Source organism: Prunus mume, unplaced genomic scaffold, assembly GCF_029339155.1.
Source record: "Prunus mume cultivar Tortuosa unplaced genomic scaffold, ASM2933915v1 scaffold29, whole genome shotgun sequence".
Taxonomy (NCBI): domain Eukaryota; kingdom Viridiplantae; phylum Streptophyta; class Magnoliopsida; order Rosales; family Rosaceae; genus Prunus; species Prunus mume.
In genome coordinates, this window is record NW_028296575.1 from 13,335 (window position 1) to 24,606 (window position 11,272).

Consider the following 11,272-nt stretch of genomic DNA (forward strand, 5'->3'; position numbering starts at 1 on the left):
GTGTGGGTCGGGATAGGTGAGTTGAGGTTTTTTCTCTAAATTCTTAGATGTCATTTTACAGAAAGGTAAATTTGTTTATAAAATTTTGAATATAAGATGGGTTAGAAAATAAGACATGGGTGAAAATAGCAGCTCTCGATTTAACCAATCTTATAGCATCACTCAACTAAGTTAATAACACTTTTAACATCATGCCTTTTTTGGATATTATACACTAACACAATAATTCTACATAAAAGTTTACCAGACAGTTGCAGTGTTGTTTATACTCACAACAGTTTCACTACACTCAACTGTTTTATTTAAAAGTTGATTATTCTCAAGATAAACAACGTTTTTTGAAGTACAACAATACTCAATTGACACTACGGCTAACTCAAGGCCATTAGGTCATATTATTCAAACAGAGAATATATAAAGCACAGCTAGTTCTTTCTCATAATCCAACTCATAGGCTCATACTGGTGCCGGATCAATCAAATACGAAGCGATGCAATCGCTCATCACTTTTCCAGCATGTGTGTAGCCATCGTTTTTTTGGTAGAGGAGATCCACCACTCTTGTTAAATTAACAATACGTTCAAGGATAGGCATCGGCATAGAAGTTGGTCTAAGGAACTCCTCGTTGATATCTTTCCACGAATCCACAATTTGCTTGTTGAAGACATCAATTATCTCTTGCTCATTTGAGACCCCATATTGCTTCATGTAACAATCAATAGCACAAGCAACATGGCCTCTCTCTTTTTCAAACTGCAAAAATGGAATCCATAATCCCAAAAAAGAATCGAAGTGATGAAATAGTTATGAATTGAGAGACCTAAGTTATGTAACACAATTTAGTACGTAGTTTCTGTGTACCTTGCTCGAAACGATGTCATCCATGAGCCTAACAATGATATTGGAAGCTCTAAGAATTTTAGGGTCATTGAACAACCACTCAAAGGACTCCTTGGTTACAATATCTCCCATGCCAACTAAAGATGTAGTTGAAAGTGCGAAGCTAGCAGCAGAAGTTGCAGCAACACGCATATATTCCTCCATGCTTGGGATGCATCCTTCGTGGAACCATTTGGCCTCATCAAAGTAAGCTTTGGCAGTAGTTTTCAACTGAATATGTGGGACATAAATATTACGTAAATTAATTAAAATAGTGAAAATTAATAAGCTGTGTGTTTCTTTAATTAATTAACATACAGCTTCTTTTGCATAGTGAGCTCGGTATGCTCTTCCTTCCTTCACCATCTCCTCCTCAATTTCATTGAAAACATTCAAAAGCGCATGGAAGAATATTTGCATGTAGTCTGGCAGTCCATCCATGCAATTGGCATGCCATCTGTAAATTGCATACACCATATTCATCTGAAGCATATAAACAAAACAATTTTTTTTAATAAATAATTTCAAACCTTCGATGAATTGCTTCGGTAAAGATCTCAAGTTCTTCAAATGTACCGAATGCATCATAGATATCATCCATTACAGAAATCAGGGCAATAATTTTTGTGAGAAATTTTCTTCCAACAAGGTATTGGGGCTCAAAATAGACCCCCAAAATCCAGCAGTATAACTCCGCAATTCTGTTTCTTGCAAAAGGCATCTTCCTTCCGAAGTCTAGTTCTTTCCACCACCTAATTGACGGCATTAATTAGTGAGTTACTAACTTAATTACAGTCGGTATTCGTAATTAATCTCACATAATTAAAAGATAACCTACCTAATAATCTCACTGAGCTCTTGTTTGTGCATAGACTGAACAAGATTGAAATCTGACTTGGCAAGTTTTAATAGAGTTTCATTATGTGAAGCTTCATCTTGGTAGATGGACATGAACCGACGGGCGCATAACCTCTCGAGACTCTTTCGGAGCGGTCTCTCTAGGGCTTGAGCTATTTGTTCTGCCAGTTGATAGCTTACATGGGTTGTTGCCGACTCCAGATGTTTTGTCGTGAAAACAAGAGCCTCTTCTAGTATATCTTCGCCATGCACCCCCTAAGATGCGTTGCTTCATAAAAGCTTAGCATTCCCGGCACATCAGCGATTAAGCTTTCCTTGAAGCCTCCATTTTTACTTTCTTTGAACTTGTTGAATACTCCTGCTCGATTGCAGCAAATGGACATATAACACGTAAATATTAAGAAATAATGTTTGCCAAATTCAATCTCGTTACATTAATTTCTCTAATAACTTACTGCATGAAGCATTATGTCCATGTTGTCTTAGTAGCCGAAAACCAAGGGAAACATTGTATAGGTCACCATCACCATCATCATCATGGAAATGATTTGCAGCATATATATGTTTCAGTGCTTCTTCTATTTCCTTTTCAAAGTGGTACGCCACGCCGAGGCGCTGGATTGCATCAATGAGCTTCATCTGATTTGAAAAATCATCTGCACTGGTTGTGAACACTTCCCTCCTCACTGCTAGTTTCAGTTCTTCAACAACTTCTTGTTGCTTATGGGCATAAGTTATCTGCATCCACAAAATTGAATGAGCAAAATACATGTCAAATTTCTTTTGAAACAAAACAGAGAAACATGCATTTAGTTATTGAAACAATTTGTATGATATATAAATTACAATGTCTTCTGAATCATAATTCATAAACTGATCCCCCCAAATGCTCGGGTGGTAATTTGCTGTCCGTCGAACAATTTGATCAGCCTTAGAATTTTGTGATTGAGCAGTTGAACCAGCTTCTAGAGCCATGATTTGCACTCGTGTAAAAATGTCAGATCTTTTTTGCTCTGCAAGTATGGAAAATATTGTTCATATACTCATGTATATATAGGGAAGGGATGGAACTGGCTTACAGCACAAATGCAGAATGAGTAACTTCTTTGCTCATGGTAAAACTTCATATGGGTTCGATGTACTTTTATCTTCAACGAATGGTCCAGCGTTAGCATATTTGTGGGATATCTTTTGTAATCTCAAGTGACCCTCCACCGACCCATTGGCCAGTTTTGCAGCACATGTTTATCGTTTGTCCCTTTGCAGCGTATATATCCATGTTTTGAGCGACCAGTGACCCTCCACCGACCATTGGGAAACATGAATGTATTTTTTCACAAATGTCTCCACTGTAATATAACACATGTATCATATGTAATATATGTTATAGGCAATGAGTTTGGACGGTGTTCCTATAGGCCTCGTTTGGTCTTTTTTGAATGGGCCTTTTATCTCTGTTTGCAGTCTCAGGTTGGGCTTTAGTGTGTTTTGTGTTGGGCATATGAACAAAACAATGATCAAACTACGAACATCATCACTGGGAGCTACCGGTATATACGCAGTACATACTACATACATTTCATTTTAAGACAACACATCCTCTAACCACCCTACTCTAGTCCAAACCATCATGATTTTCTTATCCTTTCTCAAACCATTTTGGAAAGGAAAAACAAAATCCTGTCAAATCGATAATTGTTTTTTCATCTAAAATGTCAGTACAAATATGGTACTCATATAAAAAGAAAATTATATTGATGCTAAATAGATGGTTAAAATAAAGTGATACGAATATATTTATGTCATGTTACCGACTCATACACAATCTACACATAATAGACACCTATTGTAATTTGTAAGTCCACGTCTGCACGTGGATAGTGTACAAGGTTGCACAATGATCAATTTTATTAAAATTAGTGTATGATATAGAACTTCTTACAAATTACATATATGAATTTATTTCTAGGGCGACCTTAGTTAGGGGTGGCAATTTTCGATACGATCCATTACACAACTCGAATTTCACATGTATATCATTTGATATTTATATTTATAACAATTATATGCATAACTATTTTAATAATTTGCACATGTTTCTTTGCGCATCATAACCAATTCTCACATTATTGTGATTATGGTAATTATGCATTTATCACGTGTCTTTTTTTTAAATTATATCCTTTACATAAATAAATAAAAGCCAAATTGAGAGTTTATTAGAAAATCCTTTCCTGGGAAACCAAACAATGGACATTTCAACAACTCGATAGTCAGTGAGCCCACAAGCAGTTCCACACACTTTTCTTAATACATATTTATATTAATGATAACATAAAACCTAAACATTATTTCAAATTCTTATTACCAAATAATGGCGTAAGATATTATAATTTGTCATTTTCTGTGAATAAAGGAGGTCCAATTCGGATACACCAACACTATATTAGCCCGAATATGGAATAGGAACAATTTTAAGAGGATATCTCTACGAACGCTTGTTCCACTAGATTCAGTCATGTCTAAGTCCTCCCTTCTTGTGCCATCGGGCAGCACCCAGTTGAAATTGTGCACTAAATTTGCCAAAGCAATCTCTTGGACAGCCATGGCAAACTGAATTCCTGGGCAACCTCTTCTGCCAGCCCCAAATGGAATGTAGTGGAAGTAATTGCCTTTATAATCTATGGCACTGTCCAAGAACCTTTCTAGCTCGAACTCGTCTGGCTTGTTGTATGACTTGGGATCTCTTCCAATTGGCCATGCATTCACTATAACTTGTGTGTTGGCTTTAATGTCGTAGCCATTTATTTGTGCATCTTGGGTCGATAGCCTGGGCAATAGCAATGGAACTGAAGGATGTAGGCGAAGAGTCTCCTTGATCACTGCCTTCAAGTAGTGCATTCCAACCAAATCATCCTCTCTAATTATGTCTGTTTTCTTGCCCACTATCCCCCTCACCTCATTCTGCAATTTTTCCATGACTCTTGGATGCCTTAAAAGCTCGGACATTGTCCACTCTAGGAGTGTGAATGAGGTATCAGTGCCACCGACAAAAATATCCTACAAGAATTTTAACGGAAAAAATCGATTAAAAATTAATGGAAAATTAGATATAAACCCAAAAGAGTTGGGGTTCATTAGGGATAACCCCACGTGTTATCTATCTATATATCTATATATGTATAGGTAGAAGGCCTTAAAAATGAAATATTCAAAATCCCTGAAAATGCTCATGCTTCAAACAAATATGTCAAATTACTAAAACACCTATGTCATGTCAACAAGTTAAAGGTATTATTGAGTAAAATGACGGAATAAGAGGCGTGAGACACAAAATGAATGCATAGGGGGGCACATTGACTCAGTTGAAACTGTAGGGGACAAATTGAGATTTTCGGTACAGCATAGGGGGCACATCAATAAATAAGCCTTAAAAAAACCGCGTTAATCCAAAATGTTTTACTTATATTAGGTATTTACAATTTTTTTTTAATATTACTAGTCTCTTGTCACACAACACATCTTTTTCTTTGTGTTTCTTGGCAGGCTAGCACAAGTTTGACAATAAAAAATTTCAGATATGGTTCAGTTTTTGTTAAACTTACTTATTTCTTTAGATACGATCACATAGCAAGCATAATTTAACATCATTCTTTGAACAAACTGAGTAATCCTAGCATTACTATGGTGAAAAAGATAAGGCAATCCAACACCACTATGCATGTAATGTAACAGAGAGAGCGAGAGAGAGAGTTAATTACCAAGATGACAGCCTTGATGCTAACTCTATCAATAGGAGAATCAGCCTGAAGGCAAAGCAGAACGTCCACAAGATCCTTTTGGTCCTCGTTCTTGGTAAGACCATCAAATTCATCCATATGCTCTTGAACAAGTATTTCTAAAAACTCATCGAACCGTTTAGCCAGATCGTCAAACTTGGCCTCCAAACCATTGAGACGGGCGATCCAGGCAAGCCATGGGATATAGTCTCCAATATGGATACACGACATCACCAACATCAGCTCCCCGGCAAGCTTCTTAAACGTCCTCCCACATTCCCCGCCATCGCTGTACTTCCTCCCAAGAGCCACTCTACAGATAACATCATTCGTAAGCGTCTCGAGCATTTCACTTAAATTAAACGCTGATGATCCTGAGGAGGGGGATGAGGAGCAGTGCTTAGTTATATTGTCGATCATGGATTTAGTTTCCTCTTCTCTTACCGCACGAAAAGAACGAACCCTTGTGTTGCTAAGGAGATTTAAGACGCATATACTTTTCATCTGCCTCCAATACTCACCATAAGGAGCCGAGGCCACGTCTTTAAAGTTGTAGCAAAACTTCTTGAAGAAGGTGTTCTTGGGTCTGTTGGCGAATGTGATGTCATGGGTTCTCATGATCTCGCTGGCAGTCTCATCTGAGGAGACCACAAGGACCGGCACACTTCCGGAATGGAGGAGCATGAGCGGCCCGTGGCGTTGAGCTATTGAAGAGAGCGCTGAAGGTGCTGGCCTAGTTGGTGAAGGTTTCCAATGATAGGGAGCTTTGGTGGAGAAGATGGTGATGAGTTTGCGGAAGTGGAGAACCATTTGTATACAAGGATGAGGAAAATTGCAAGAAGTGCTAAATACTTAAAGCAAAAAGGTTGCAACAAGCTTGAGAAGGTTTCATTCAGAAGATTTAACATCTTCTTCCACTTCTTAATTATTTAGGTGGTGTTGTGTTTGTGCTTGACAAATAAAAAGTTTGTAGGGTGCTCCATTTATGAATGCTCTTCATCTATTCCCGTTAATTCATATAACTGGACAAGCAGACCTGCACGTCCCATACCATGCTTATACCACTTAGTCCTGAATGCCCATTTATATTAACTAACACCCATTTCAACCATCCCATAATTTCCCTTTTGTTAGTCATCTTGTCTAACTCCCTCTCGCCAGTCCCGAATCATCCAATAAAAACCATGTGCACTGTGGGATCCCTGAGACCTGGTACCTGCCAAGAGTTAGACTCAACTACACAAAAGACTATTTCCATTACCCTATTTTCCATCATTATTTTCTCAATCCAACAACTCCAACCAATTACCATGACATGATATAATTATGCCAACATTATTCAAATAGTTCACATTACGTAAATATCTTATATCCAGAACATTATACAATACAGAGCTCACAAAATTGAATTAGATCAATCCCTGTAAAGGCTCCCAAGATATCCCTACCTCATTTCCAAAGCTAATTCCAAGTTTAGAAAATACACAAGCTGAGACCTCTACTCTTCCAGGAACTATATTCTCTCTCTCTCTAGAACTCTTACTTTGTATGCGATGCATGCATTGTGTAACCTCAATTAATACACAACGTTTGTGTGTTTTTCACAAGATGCAAATATCTTACTATATTTAAAGACTAAGTATTTGCATGTGTGTGCATGTGTCAATAGGATGAATTTGGACAAGCCACCTCAAGTTAATATGGGTTTCTACGTGTTGCTCTACCAAAATTCTATTACTAAGAATGCATATAAAACCTCCACATGCTAGCTCCATGTCCTGGGTTGTTGATAAAGAAAAAGTAACTTGATAAAACACAAACTACACGTCCACTTTAGAGCTAGTTAATTGTTTAAATACATATAAGTATATAAAGCCCCCAATGGCATATCAAGCAATAATAAACAAATATATAATTTAAATAAACCTTTTTTTTTAATTCAAAATAATATATAATATAATATATATTAAAAATATAGGGTTTCACAAAATCCAAGTGCATTGTGATTTATGATGCTGTGAAACAAGAAGCTATTACCCTCCATTTGCTTTTCGAAGCTGCAAATAGTTATGACCAAGGTATAGTGGATAATACAAATATTTCTTTATTAAGGTTTAGTTTATGTCTGGCCCGAAACATATCGTAAAGAAGTACACACATAATAATACAGCACAGCAAGCCCAACAACCATCTCTCGCAAAGACTCGTAAATCCAATCAACATGATAACATCAAATTCTTAGGAAATGACCTTATTTTTAAGATTAATTCTAAGGAATGACGCAATTCATAGAGGCACGGGTTCAATAAAAAGTGAAGCAACACTATCTTTCATCACTTTCCCAACATGTGTGTAGCCATCCTCCCCTTTATAAAGGAGATCAACCACTCTTGTTAGATTCAGAACACTCAGGAGGACCGGCATTGGCACATCAGTTGGTCTAAGGAACTCCTCGTTGATATCCTTCCACAAATCCATAACCTGTTTGTTAAAAATATCAAGCACCTCTTGCTCAGGCACCCCATATTGCTTCATGTAGCATTCAATACTAGAAGCAACATGCTCTCTCTCTTTCTCAAACTGCAAAAAGAAATACAGAATTCAATATCTTACCTAATTCTTATTTGTACCAAGGTAAGAATATCTTATTATACGTACCTCGTATCCACTAAGGTCATCCATGAGCCTAAAAATAATATTTGAAGCTCTAAGAATTCTAGGATCATTCAACAACCACTCAAAAGCTTCCTTCGTTACAATATCTCCCATGCCAACAAGAGATGTAATTGAAAGCAAGGTGTTACCAACACAAGCTGTTGCTACACTCATATACTCTTCCATGCTTGGAATGTAGTCTTTGTGCAACCATTGGGCCTCAGCAAAGTAGTTCCGGGCTTGAGCTTTAAACTATGCCATTTGTTAAAAGCATTGAAAAGTAAAAGTGAGTTGTGACTGTTGATAAAATCACATGGAACAAACCCAAAATAGATTAACAGCAAATAAAGTTGTGCATTTGCATTACGTACAGCTTCTTTTGCATAGTAAACTCGGTATGATCTTCCTTCTTTTACTGTCTCCTCCTCAATTTCGTCGTAAACATTCAAGAGGGTATGGTAAAATACTTGCATATAGTCTGGGAGTTCATCCATACAATTGATATCCCACCTGAAAATTGCATAAACCACATTCATCTTAGGATATACACACAGGTAGTAGTTATGCAACAAATAAATCAGTTTCAAATTAATTAGAAAGCAGATAATATATTTTTTCCAATTAACCTTTCAATTGCTCCAGTAAAGATCACGAGTTCTTCAGTATGTGCCAAATGCATCGTAGATATCATCCAAAACTGATACCAGGGCAATCACTTTTGTAAGAATTTTTCTTGTTGCCATATAATGCGGTTCGAAATAGACTCCAACTATCCAAAAGTACAGCTCCACGATCCTATCTCTTGCAAAAGGCAGCTTCTTTTCAAAGTCCAGTTCTTTCCACCACCTATAATTAATTGACAATATTAAGTGTATAGGGTGTACTAATTGCAAACTAATTTATGTTTACATGATTCAAAGACTTACCTAGTAATCTCGCTGAGCTCCTTCTTGTGTAAAGATTGAACGAGATTGAAATCTAACTTTGCAAGTTTCAATATAGCTTCACTATGTGAAGCATCATCCTGGTAGATTGACATGTAACCCCTGGCATATACCCTCTCCAGACCCTTCCGCAGAGGTCTCTCTAAGGCTTGAGTTATCTGTAAAGCCAGTGGATTTCTTGCGTCTGTTGTTTCTGCTGACTCAAGGTGAGTGGTGGTGAAAACAAGAGCCTCTTCTAGTATGTCTTCTCCATGCTTCCTTAGATGTGCTGCTTCATAAAAGCTTAGCATCCCAGGAACATCAGCAGTTAAGCTCTCCTTGAAGTTACCATTTTTATCTTTGAACTTGTTGAATATATCTGGTTGATTGTCAGAAAAAATGGGCACATATATGAGACATAGAATAATATTACAGCCCAGAGCCACTCACATCACATTCCACAAATAAATAAATTAATTTCTTCATCCCTACCGCAAGAAACATTAAATCCATGTTGTCTTAGTAGCCGAAAACCAAGAGCAACAGTGTAGAGATCACCACCATCATAGTCATAATATGTAAGATACATACGTTGCAAGGCTTCTTCGATTTCTCTTTCGAAATGGTAAGCCACGCCAAGGCGCTGGACTGCATCAATTAGCTTGAGCTGATGTGAAAAATCACCTGCACTTGTTGTGAATACTTCCTTCCTCACTGCTACTTTCAGTTGATCCACTTGCTGCTGCATATGGTCATAAGTTATCTGCTATAACACAACACAACAAATTAAATTAGCAACTTCGTGTTATGTTACAAGTTTTTGAAAAGAATAAAATGCATATAAATAATTTGAATAACATTACAATGTTTTTTTCATCATAATTGAGGAACCGATCTCCCCAAATGCTTGGGTGATAATTTGCTGTCTGCCGAACAATTTCTGGCTCAGCACTGTGTGCTACTTGAGCGGCTACTGGGAAAGACATGGTTTGCTTTGTACTGAAACATTGCTCAAACGATTATGTATATATAGGCAAAATGATCAGGGCCGGTCATGGAATTTTGAGGGCCCTCTGTGAAATTTAAACAGGAACCTTCACATAATTTAATATGAAAAAAAAAATTACCGCCGCCTCTTCGAAACTAATTTCTGTATAACAGAAAATGAAGCACCTCATTAGTGTTTTACCTTATAGCTCTCTCTCAGAGCAATTTTTAACAATAAGTGATTTTATCATAGTTTATCAAATGGGCTGGGCTTCCCAAATTTTTTTAAAAATCACTTATCACCCCAAATAAGCAATGCCAATGTGAAGACCCATATTTTAAACGGATAAAAGAAGATATTATCTTTTAGATAAACTTGGAATGATATTATCTTTTTAAGATATTTATCTTTTGAATAAACTTGGACGATATTATCTTTTTAAGATATTTATCCTTTGGATAAACTTGGATGTTCTTATCCTTTTAATTTTGAAGTTTATCCTATCCCTATAACTACTATAAATAGTCGCCAGATTCTAAGTCCGAGTGCTAGGGCTTAGAATACAGATAGTTGAATCATGGGAGGCAGTTACCTGTAGAACTTCAAGCACCGAGAAGGGGTGAAATTACAGTCTTTAGGACATTGCATCAACTCTGCAAGCCTCTATCTCGAATTCAAGTTAGTTTAATTTGTTGTTTATATACTATATTCTGTATTACAGATTGTTTTAAATTTTATTTATCTAATTAGTTTAAATAGTCACTGATTGTTGTTTTCCAACAACATGAACTTATCAAACTCAATAACCATATCAATGAAAGGCTAACTCAAAGCATTTGGGTCATCTTATTCAACCAGAGAATATAAAAAGCAAAGCTAATTCTTTTTCATACACACAATCCCAACTCACAGACAGTCCTCTCATAGTGGTACCGGATCAATAAAATAACAAGCAACACCTCTTTCATGACTTTTCCAACATGTGTGTAGCCATCATCTTTTTTGTAGAGGAGATCCACGACTTTTGTTAAATTAACAATACGTACAAGGATAGGCATTGGCATAGAAGTTGGTCTAAGTAACTCCTCGTTCATATCTTTCCATGAATCCACATTTTGTTTGTTGAAGACATCAATTATCTTTTGCTCATCTAACACCCCATATTGCTTCATGTAACAATCAATAGCAGA

The 11,272-nt window shown here is 36.8% G+C and overlaps 3 pseudogenes across 2 annotated transcripts; all 3 read right to left on the reverse strand.

The window, feature by feature from the left end:
• Positions 1–278: 278 nt before the first annotated feature.
• On the reverse strand, positions 279–2,808 carry LOC148914233 ((-)-alpha-pinene synthase-like; annotated as a pseudogene). Its single transcript, XR_016123148.1, has 7 exons — positions 2,584–2,808; positions 2,193–2,475; positions 1,718–2,095; positions 1,410–1,631; positions 1,198–1,336; positions 862–1,110; positions 279–753 (listed from the first exon to the last, which is right to left on the reverse strand). The product of XR_016123148.1 is annotated as a (-)-alpha-pinene synthase-like (transcript).
• Positions 2,809–3,934: 1,126 nt separating this feature from the next.
• On the reverse strand, positions 3,935–6,424 carry LOC148914234 (cytochrome P450 736A117-like; annotated as a pseudogene). Its single transcript, XR_016123147.1, has 2 exons — positions 5,499–6,424; positions 3,935–4,797 (listed from the first exon to the last, which is right to left on the reverse strand). The product of XR_016123147.1 is annotated as a cytochrome P450 736A117-like (transcript).
• A 1,188-nt stretch (positions 6,425–7,612) lies between these two features.
• On the reverse strand, positions 7,613–10,133 carry LOC148914235 ((-)-alpha-pinene synthase-like; annotated as a pseudogene).
• Positions 10,134–11,272: the final 1,139 nt, after the last annotated feature.